Source organism: Neovison vison, chromosome 6, assembly GCF_020171115.1.
Source record: "Neovison vison isolate M4711 chromosome 6, ASM_NN_V1, whole genome shotgun sequence".
Taxonomy (NCBI): Eukaryota; Metazoa; Chordata; class Mammalia; order Carnivora; family Mustelidae; genus Neogale; species Neogale vison.
In genome coordinates, this window is record NC_058096.1 from 173216713 (window position 1) to 173226846 (window position 10134).

At 43.7% G+C, this 10134-nt stretch overlaps 1 pseudogene; it reads right to left on the reverse strand.

Moving 5' to 3' along the window:
* Positions 1–213: 213 nt before the first annotated feature.
* LOC122910181 lies at positions 214–8856 on the reverse strand (annotated as a pseudogene).
* Between the last annotated feature and the right edge of the window lie 1278 nt (positions 8857–10134).

A 10134-nucleotide genomic window follows, 5' to 3' on the forward strand; every position in this document is an offset into this window, starting at 1 on the left:
CATTGTAACACTTGTCACATTGCATACTAATCATTTGTTATGTGACTGTCTCCCCATCTGTGGCTGTGAGCTCCCCAAAGGGAGGGAACTTTCTTATCGGTCTGTGTTACCCAAGTACCCGGTGCAGTACCTGGATATTTGCTGAATGGATGAGTAAGTTCATGAGTGACTCTCTGAGTTAGTGAGTGAAAAAATGCAAGACAAATCCTGATATTACAGCCAGACGTTGCTTGGGTGCTCAGTGTGGGGACAGAAGAGGATCGTGGCGAAGGCCAAGGCACAGAGGAGCGCAGCCTTAAGGAGCGAGAAACCCACGGCTGAAGTCAGGCCCAGGCTACCTACCTGTTGTGTGACCTAGAGCAGGTCACTCAACTTTCCTGCACTTAACTCTCCTTATTCATAAAAAGGGGATTAATTTAGGTAACAGACAGATACAATAAATTTCTTTTAAGTGCAATGTGCTAGACACTCTTCTAGGTGTTGGGGAATCAGCAGGGAGCACAGTCTTTTGTGGTAGCCATGGGTCACCCTCTGCAGAGCAACTTTAAGAAAGAGCCCCCCGAAAAGGTGTATTTAGCTTCAGTCCCCCTACCCCGCTCCACTGTGTTCTTGCTGAGGCTGCAGTGAGGGTCCTAGGGCACTGCAGCCTGGACTTTTCTCAGCCAATCCTACCTTCCCCCTGTCCCTGTGACAAGGTTGGAGGCTTTCCTGCATACTCCTGCTCCTTCCCCTTTTATCCTTCTCAGACATTTCTCCCAAGAATTCTCCTGCATGTCTAATTCTGTCTTGGCGTCTGCTACCTGGAAGGCCCAAACCAACAGCTTTGTTCTAAAGAACCTTACTGAATAGAGGTCAAATAAAATACAACACTGAAGGTGATTGTCAGGATTATAGGAGATGATTTTTGAGAAGGGCTTAGCAGTAGGCCAGCCCCCAGCAAAAGCTCAAAGATGTGCACTGTTGCTGCTGTTATTGTTATCCTTACTGATTTTGTTCCGCAGGTGAGCAGGTAGAAAATGGTATCTTTCAGGTGTCAGTTTCATGAGTTGGTTTAACTCAGTGGGCTGTACCTGACTCCAGGTATCCTTCAGAGTTTCTTCAGGAACAAGAGGCTACAAATAGGAAACGACAAACCCCAGGAAGATATTTTGTGGCCTTCAGGGACTGATCATGGAGCTTCCAGAAGAATCTTCTGATTCTAGGTAGGTCCTAGTGTAGATGGGGGGGAAGCGCCTGAGCTCTGTCCCTCGCTGACAATAACACTAGTCACTCACTGAAGCTTGGAGGTACAAGAGTATGGAGCCAGATGGCCCAAGTTCAAATACCAGCTCTGCCATGTACTTCCTACCTCCCAGGCTTGTTTTGTAGTTTAGGTAATAAAGATTGAATGCTCAGCATAAAGTATCTGAAAATGGTTAGTCTCCTTACTTGCCCCAACAACATTTCATTGTACTTTGTTTGGAACAGTTAACATGTATGTAACTTCTCTGGTTGGCAAATTATGTGCCTGGGCTAGGGATTCACTGACCTTATCTCTGGATTACTAGGAAGAAGGGGAAGGTCTCATGACAGAAAGGAGGGAGGGTATTTGAGCACAGAAGAGTAAGGGTTTTATTGGACGGATATTTACTGAGAAGCCACCATGTACCAGCCCTTCCCCTGGGTATTGTGTTCATGAAGGTGATTAGGGCACAGGCACCATTCCTGAGGAGTGCAGATACTAATTTGGAAGCTGGGGGTGGACAAACGGGTATGTAAATATTGCATTGGGTCCCATGACAAGGCAGACACACAGAGTTTGGGAGCATGTGTATAATTGTTTTTGACATTTCTTCCCTTCCAGAGTGGGTGAAACTTCCATGGCTCCTAGATTTTTTCCCATAGCATACGTGTATACTATGGGTACTCACTCTTAATTAATATGCATAATCTTAATAATATTATTATAATGTAAAAAACACTCAAAAAGTACTAGTTAATCAACGGGCATAAAATTTCAGTTATACAAGATGGGCAAGCTCTAGAGGTCTGCCCTACAACATAATGCTAATAGTTAATGATACTGTACTGTATTACACATTTAAACATTTGTTAAGAGAGTAGATCTTATTTTAAGTGTTGTTCTGTTAAAAACAAAATAAACCCAAACCAAAATCAAGAAAAAAAAAAGTGAAAGAAAAAAAAATAGGAAAAAATAGAGGCAATGTTACAACTTATCAGAGTGCCTAGGACAAATATTATATGATTTCTTAAAGTTTATCTTTCATTTACTGTTCACTTCATTTCAAAATAAAGTGGTGAGGAAATGTACGAGGGAGAAAGTGACAGCTATTATAAATATTGCCATCTTTGCTAATGTTTTGCCGGTCATAATTCTCAGGTTCAGAAAGTTGTGTGTGTGTGTGTGTGTGTGTGTTTTTAATATTTTATTTATTTGACAGAGAGAGCGAGAGATCACAAGTAGGCAGAGAGGCAGGCAGCAGGGGGAGGGGGGGGAAGCAGGCTCCCTGCTGAGCCACATGCAGGGCTCTATCCCAGGACCCTGAGATCATGACCTGAGCCGAAGGCAGAGGCTTAACCCACTGAGCCACCCAGGCGCCCCTCAGGTTTAGGAAGTTAAAGCACCTTGCCAGGGACCGACCTGTACACAGCTGAGTATGGACCGCTCAGTCACTAGGTACCCAGTGTCTGGAGTTCAGGCGCCCTGCTCTGGGACATTATCAGGATTTCTCACTAGGTGGCGCTCTTCCCATGGGATAGGAACCGACCAAGGCCTGGCAGTCGACTAGTCTTTTCTCACTGGAGCCTAGCCTTCTAGAGCCAGCAGTGATTTTGATTGAACATGTCTAAGTTGAGAGATAGAGGAGTAAAGCTCGAAAGTATGTCCTGAGACATACTCAGAGTCACCTATGGTCACCAGGTGGTTTTGGGGTGGTGTCTTAGTTCGCCAGTTCCAAATCTCATTTGTTTCTGGTGTGGTATCCCTTGCCCACAACCCCATAGCTGCTTCTGGACCCTTCCTTGTAGAGCTAGGTGATTCCTTGTTGGGCAGTTGCTACAGTCTGCTATTTGGGTGTGGAGGAGGTATTTAGGAGCAGGGCAGAGGTTTGAGGCAGCCTGGGGGCATTCCTCCCTCCCCCCACCCCAATCATTTCTTATCCTTTCCTAGAGTCATTCAGGGATAGAGTGTGTATTGCTCAAGGTAGGGACCCTAGGGCCAAATCACCTTTGTCCAAATCCTCATCCTCCTCTTACCAGCAGTATGCTTTGGGCAGTTGGTGAACCTCTGTGTCTCGTTTTCCCGTCTATAAAATGGGAATTAATAGAATACCTATCACATAGGATCTTTGTGAGGGTTGAGTTAGTGTATGGGAAGCACTTAGAATCCCTGTAAGCATGTGGTAAGAGCTATAGAAGTGTTTGCTCTAGTATTATAATTCACCAGCATCCTATATGCTTATGAGTTTACATGAAATGCCAGTATAATTCATCATACTCCCCACCTATTGTCGTCCCATAGTGTCCTTTTCATAATGATACCTACCATCTACTTGTAGAGATGCTCTGCAGTATGCTAAACCTATGATTTCCATATCTCAGTATCCACAGAACAAACCTATGTTCCCGTTCCCTGCTCAAGGTTGAGGCTTCGACAGGACTGTCATTCCTAGGCTCATGCAGAAAGTGACAGAACTCGGACTCACACTCAAGACTGTCTGATGAAGGTTTTCACCACTACACCATTCTACGTCCTCTTTGAGTCAATTACAGACACCAAAACCAGCCCCAGGAGTCCTGGGCATCAGCTATGCTCACAGAGTAGAAGTCATTCTTCTCTGGGGTGAGGTTTCTTATCACTCTTATCCTGGGAGACAAAGGCGCAGATTTCACAGATGTCTCCCTGCTCCCCTGCAAAGACACAACATGCTTTGACTGAGAAACAAAGAAGCCTCTTTAGATTAGATCTGAGTTAGCCATGCAGCCAAGGGCCACCCGCCCCTCCCCCCCCCCAATCCTGTTTACTCTGAAGCTTGAAGGCTCTTCCTTGGGCAGGTGGGGAGGTGGAGTCTCAGGCACGTGAAAAGTTTACTTGAGTTCTAGGCAATCCAGGATGTAACACAAGCTCTCAATGACTCAGGCCAGCTTATCCGGGATTTTTCCTCTCTTGGCATGTGAGAGAGTCTGTGCAGTATTGACATTTTTTAGCCAAGAAATAAACAGCAGGCACCAACCTACAATTGCAGAATCATAGAATGTCAGGGCTGGAAGAGACCATTGGATGTGGAAATTAGGACTCTGATGAGGGACTCTGACAGTCCTCAAAAACAGAACTTCTAGGTCTTAGCACTATTGGCATTTGGGGCTGGCTGATTCCTTGTCGTGGGGGCTGTCTGATGTTGAGCAGCATCTTTGACCTCTACCCACTAGTTGCCAACAGCAGACCCCCAGGTGTGCAACAACCAAAAATGCCTCCAGACATTGCCAAATGTCCCCTGGGACCATAGCTCCTCCCCTTTCTGTTTTCCACTCCTCTTAAAACCCAGTGCTCTAAAATCAGGCTCCTTCCCTTCCAGAAACACGTATTAAGAGCTTGCTATGGGCGCCTGGGTGGCTCAGTGGGTTAAGCCGCTGCCTTCGGCTCAGGTCATGATCTCAGGGTCCTGGGATTGAGTCCCGCATCAGGCTCTCTGCTCAGCAGGGAGCCTGCTTCCCTCTCTCTCTCTCTGCCTGCCTCTCCATCTACTTGTGATTTCTCTCTGTCAAATAAATACATAAAATCTTTAAAAAAAAAAAAAAAGAGCTTGCTATGGGGCGCCTGGGTGGCTCAGTGGGTTAAGCCTCTGCCTTCGGCTCAGGTCATGATCCCAGGGTCCTGGGATTGAGCCCCGCATGGGGCTCTCTGCTCTGCAGGGAGCCTGCTTCCTCCTCTCCCTCTCTCTCTCTCTCTGCCTGCATCTCTGCCTACTTGTGATCTCTCTCTGTCAAATAAACAAATAGATAAGTCTTAAAAAAAAAAAAAGCTTGCTATGTATGTACTGGTACATGATTCAAGTATGGGCTCTGTCCTTAAAGAACTCAGGGACTGGGGCGCCTCGGTGGCTCAGTGGGTTGAGGCCTCTGCCTTCAGCTCCGGTCATGATCCCAGGATCCTAGGATCAAGACCTGCATCAGGCTCTCTGCTCAGCATGGAGCCTGCTTCATCCTCTCTCTGCCTGCCTCTCTGCCTACTTGTGATCTCTGCCTGTAAAATAAATAAATAAAATCTTTTAAAAAGCAAGCAAATAAACAAACAACAAAAGAACTCAGGGACTAAGTGGGGAGACAGAAAGGGTTGCACAGGTGGCCAACTATGGGAAACCCCTCCCAGGGATAAGAAGTAGGTACTCTGAGGAGCACAGGGGCAGACCACACTGGCTGGGCAGATCTGAAAAGGTTAGATCCTTCAGGTAAGGACATGGCAGTTTTCCAGGCAGACAGAGCCGGTGAAGGACATTCCAGGCAGAGGAACGGAATGTACGAAGGTAAAGAGTTGTAAAGTATGATGTGCTGGTAAAAAAAAGTATTTTATTGTGATTGTCCCCCATAGTGCCGCTGGGAGGAGGCTAGGGAGAGGCAAGGCAAGATGACGATGATGGCGATTAACACATACTGAGCACTTCTACTTCTTCTTCCTCTTCTTTTTTAAAGATTTCATTTCTTTATTTAAGAGAGAGAGAGAGATAGTGAGAGAGAGTATGAGCAGGGGTAGGGGAGAGGGAAAAGCAGGCTCCTCGCTGAGCAGGGAGCCCGACATGGGACTCAATCCCAAGACCCCAAGGTCATGACCTGAGCCGAAGGCAGACACTTCACTGACTGAGCCACCCTGGAGCCCTGAGCGCTTTTATGCCCGACACTGCTCCGAGTGTCTTACATGTATTGTTTCTTAATCTTCACAGTGATCCTTTGAGGAAGGTACTATTATTCCCTCTGCTTTACGGATGGGAAAAACGATGCACAGAGAGATTAGGTAACCTGTCCAAACCACACATCTGTGGTTATAGTTATATGAAGTGTTTTAAGTAGAGCAATATAGCAATGTCATCGTCAGTGTCTCAGTTAACCTTTGCTTCATAACAAACTTCACTACAAATTTTCTAGTTTAATCAAAACCATTTTATTGTATTTCATGATTCGTGAGTTGGCTGGGGCTCAGCTGGGTGGTTCCTCACTGGACTGGCTGGGGGTCTTTCCTCAGTAGCAGTGAGGTAGTGGCTGGGGCGGCAGTTTGGGGCTGAATATCTGGCACTTTGGTATTTCTCTCTCTCTCTTTGTCCCTGAGGACCTCTCCCAGTGACCGCTCTCCAATAGCATAGCCTGTTCTTGGTGGCTCAGAAGCTGCCAGGCCTTCTTAATGTCTGTATTCAGTGTGTCACTTAGTCTGTGTCTTTTTAGTCAAAGTGATCACAGGCACAGCCCAGATTTGTGAAGAAGGGGCAAGAGGTCCATCTCTGGCAGGAGGATTGGCCTATGTGTATAGGGAGGGGTGGAATTGTTTAAGGCCATTCTTGGATCCTAGTTATAGGATCCTAGAATCCTAGGATCCTTGGATCCTAGCCATATTTTTATTCCAGAAGGAATGTTCTGGCAGCATTGTGGAAGTGTATTGAAGAAGGCAAGACTAGAGACTTGAAGATGAATTAGGAAGTCATTATAATAGCTTTGATAATTTTGGTTGTGTTGGTCCCTTAGCTTCTCTTGTTCCTTCTATGGAAAGAGCAGAGTAATTGTGTTTTAATAATAGTAACAACATAATAATGATACTAGTGTATATTTATTGAGTACCTACTATGTGCCAAGTACTGTGATAAATACTTTTCTAGATGATTTAATCCTCACAATGATCTCACGAGGTATATGCATTCCTACATTACCTTCCAGAAAACTGAGACCAAGTGTATTAGTTTCCCAGTGCTGTTGGAAGAGAGTACCCCAGACTGAGCCATTTAAACAATTTATTTCTTCACAGTTCTGGGAGCTAGAAGTCTGAGATAAGGTGTTGTTGTAAGGGTTGATTTCTTTGGAGGTCTCCCTCCTTGGCTTGCAGATGACCACCTTCTCCCTTTGTCCTCACAAGGTCTTTCTTCTGTGTGTGTCTATGTCCTAATCTCCTGTTCTTATAAGGACATCAGTCATATTAGGATTAGGGCCTACCCATAAGACCTCATTTTCACCTTAATTACCTCTTTAAAGACACTGTCTCCAAATACAGTCACATTGTGCGGTAATGAGGATTAAGACTACAACATACAAATTTTGAGAGGACACAGTTCCGCCCATAGAATCAACAAATTAGCATATATTTATGTAGTCAATAGGTAGGAAGTGAGAATTTCACCTGAGTGTGATTTTAGTCTCCTTTATTAACTACTCTTTATACTGTTACCTACAGTTCTGTTCAGTTCTTGTCCCAAGCAGAAAAATAGCAAGGTGGAGGAAGGCACCAAACCTGCTTAGCTTTGCATGTAGGATCTAGCTATTTATAACCTGAGGCGCAGAAACTGAATTCTAGTTACTTGTTCTGTGTCCTTCACCTATAGCTCTATCATAGTGATCTTTTTAAAGGGACACTGAAAGGTGGCAGGAGTGGCATATCCTGGTAGAACCATAAGTGAGAATGATAAAATAATGATCATTAATACTTTATGATTGTGTACAGTGTGCCAGGCAGAATGCTAAGTGCTTTACACACATTTTTTATTTCTCACAATAATCCTATTAGATAGGTACTATTATGTTTCCTATTTTACATATGGGGAAATTGAGGAGAGTGGTGAGTTCACCTGTCTGAATTTACCCTAGTGGTAAGAAGTGGCAGGTTAAGCTGAGCAATCAGGAAGTCTGAATCCAGAACCTGTATTCTTAGCTATTATCTTTCCCTGATGCCCCTGGGAACCTGGTGAAGAATGAGTCTATACCGGTTCCATTAAAAAAGGCTGAGTTAGAGAAGGCTCATTAGGCCATCATTTATCTACCACCATCAAGATACTTATTGCTAGGGGCGCCTGGGTGGCTCAGTGGGTTGGGCCTCTGCCTTCGGCTCAGGTCATAATCCCAGGGTTCTGGGATCGAGCCCTGCATCGGGCTCTCTGCTCTGCAGGGAGCCTGCTTCCTCCTCTCTCTCTGCCTGCCTCTGCCTACTTGTGATCTCTGTCAGAGAAATAAAGAAAAAATCTTAAAAAAAAAAAAAGATACTTATTGCTACAAATCAAAATAAAATACTGATACCAGTCCTTCCTGATTTATTAATCTTAGAAATCACCTTTTGACTTGCTGTTATCTAGGATAAAAACGTGTTACTTGCTTCTAACCCTTTCCTGCAAACTCCTATCATCAAAGAATAATTTTTGTTAAAACAATATTTATTGATTATTATATTATAATAACACTTGTTATTCCCCGCAAAGCCAAAAAGTGTACTGTGATTATATTTCCTTCTTTGTATAACTTCTTATTTTTACTGGAGTTGATAATTAAAAAAAAAATTTGTTACATAAATTAACCCATTTGTTATAGGCTACCAATGTTTCAAATGGTGGCGCTTCTACTGGTTTTTTCAACTCCTTCAGTCATCTGATGGCCGACTTTACTGTGATGGCAGAAGTGGTGTTGTAGGTCCAGGCGCCACCAGCGACGGTTTTTGTGCAGGAGCCACAACGCCAGATCCCCCCAGCTCGTCTTTTCATCTTGGTTTTGCCACAGAAGCAGCAAGTGTACTTGGGGCGGGCTTATCTCAATCTTCATTACCATCTTCCTGAGGGAGGCGCCATAATGGGTCCCGTATTTGCCCACGATTCCGACCTTGGTGCGTTTAGCCATGTCGCCGAAAACTAGGTCTGAGCTCAGAGAGGAAGAAACTCAGTGCGCTGATAATTTTTGTTGTTGTTGTTTATTTCTTTTATTTGCATTATTTTTTATGTACCTGTTCTTTTCTTTGCTGTGAGAGCATTCAGGTCTATAAGACATTTTTCATACTTACATGGATATACTTTCTAGAGCTTTCTGGAGTCCTCCTGCTCTAGATAGGTTAGTTTTTCATTAGGCCTTTCACCTAGTTGTTATTCTGCAAATTCTCTTTGCTTCTCTTCTATGTTGGAACCTCTGTTTCCTGGGTTCCACGTCTTATTTCCTTGTTCTGGTTTCTGTTGCCTTCTAAGAGAGGTACATAGACATGGATTTTGTGAGTCCTTGCTAATCTGAAAATGTCTTTTTTTTCTACCCCTGCTCTGGATTTACAGCTTGGCTATATAGAACTTAGGTTACAAATCATTTTCCCTTGAGGGCATGTTCCACTCTCAGCTTTCAGGGTCATTTTGAGAAGTCTAATACCTTTGCCTTTGCCTTTGTATGTGACTTAATTATCTGGACACTTCTAGTTCTTCTGTGTATCCCTGGTATGCTAAAATTTGGCATTGGTCTTTTTCATTCATTGTGCTTTTTAAAAAAAGTATATTTATTGGAGAGACAGGGAGAGAGAAAGAGCAGGTGGAGGGGCAGAGGGAGAAGCAGACTTCCCACTAAGCAGGGAGCCTGGCTTGGTCGCAGGACCCTGAGATCATGACCTGAGCTGAAGGCAGATGTTTAACTAACTGAGCCCCCCAGGTGCCCCTCCTATGCTTTCAGTTGGATATTCTTCTCCTTCAGTTCCAGGAATTTTTCTTAAATTATTTCTTTTATAATCTTCTCTTCTGTTTTCTTATTTGGGAATTAAATTCAGTTGAGTCCCCAAGTCTTTTACATTTATATTATCCCTATTACTTTTCATCATTTTGACTTTTTATTACTTCCAACCTATTAACTCTTTAATATTGATCATCATTTTTATTTCCAAGGGCTCTTTTTGTTTTTCATAGTTTCTTGTTCTTTAAAAAATTGATGGAAGCAATATCTTCACTTAATTTTCTGGGTATATTATAGTTCTTATATAAAGCTTTCTTCTGTTCCTGGCATCATCAATTTCTTCCTGGGTTAATCTTTTTTTTTTTTTTCTTTTCTCGGACTGTCTTGATCTCTGTCTTTCATGATGGAAACCTTCCTCAAACATTAGTGATCCTTAGTTATTGTCTCATATTTTAGGGTAAGGCACAATACTAGCCT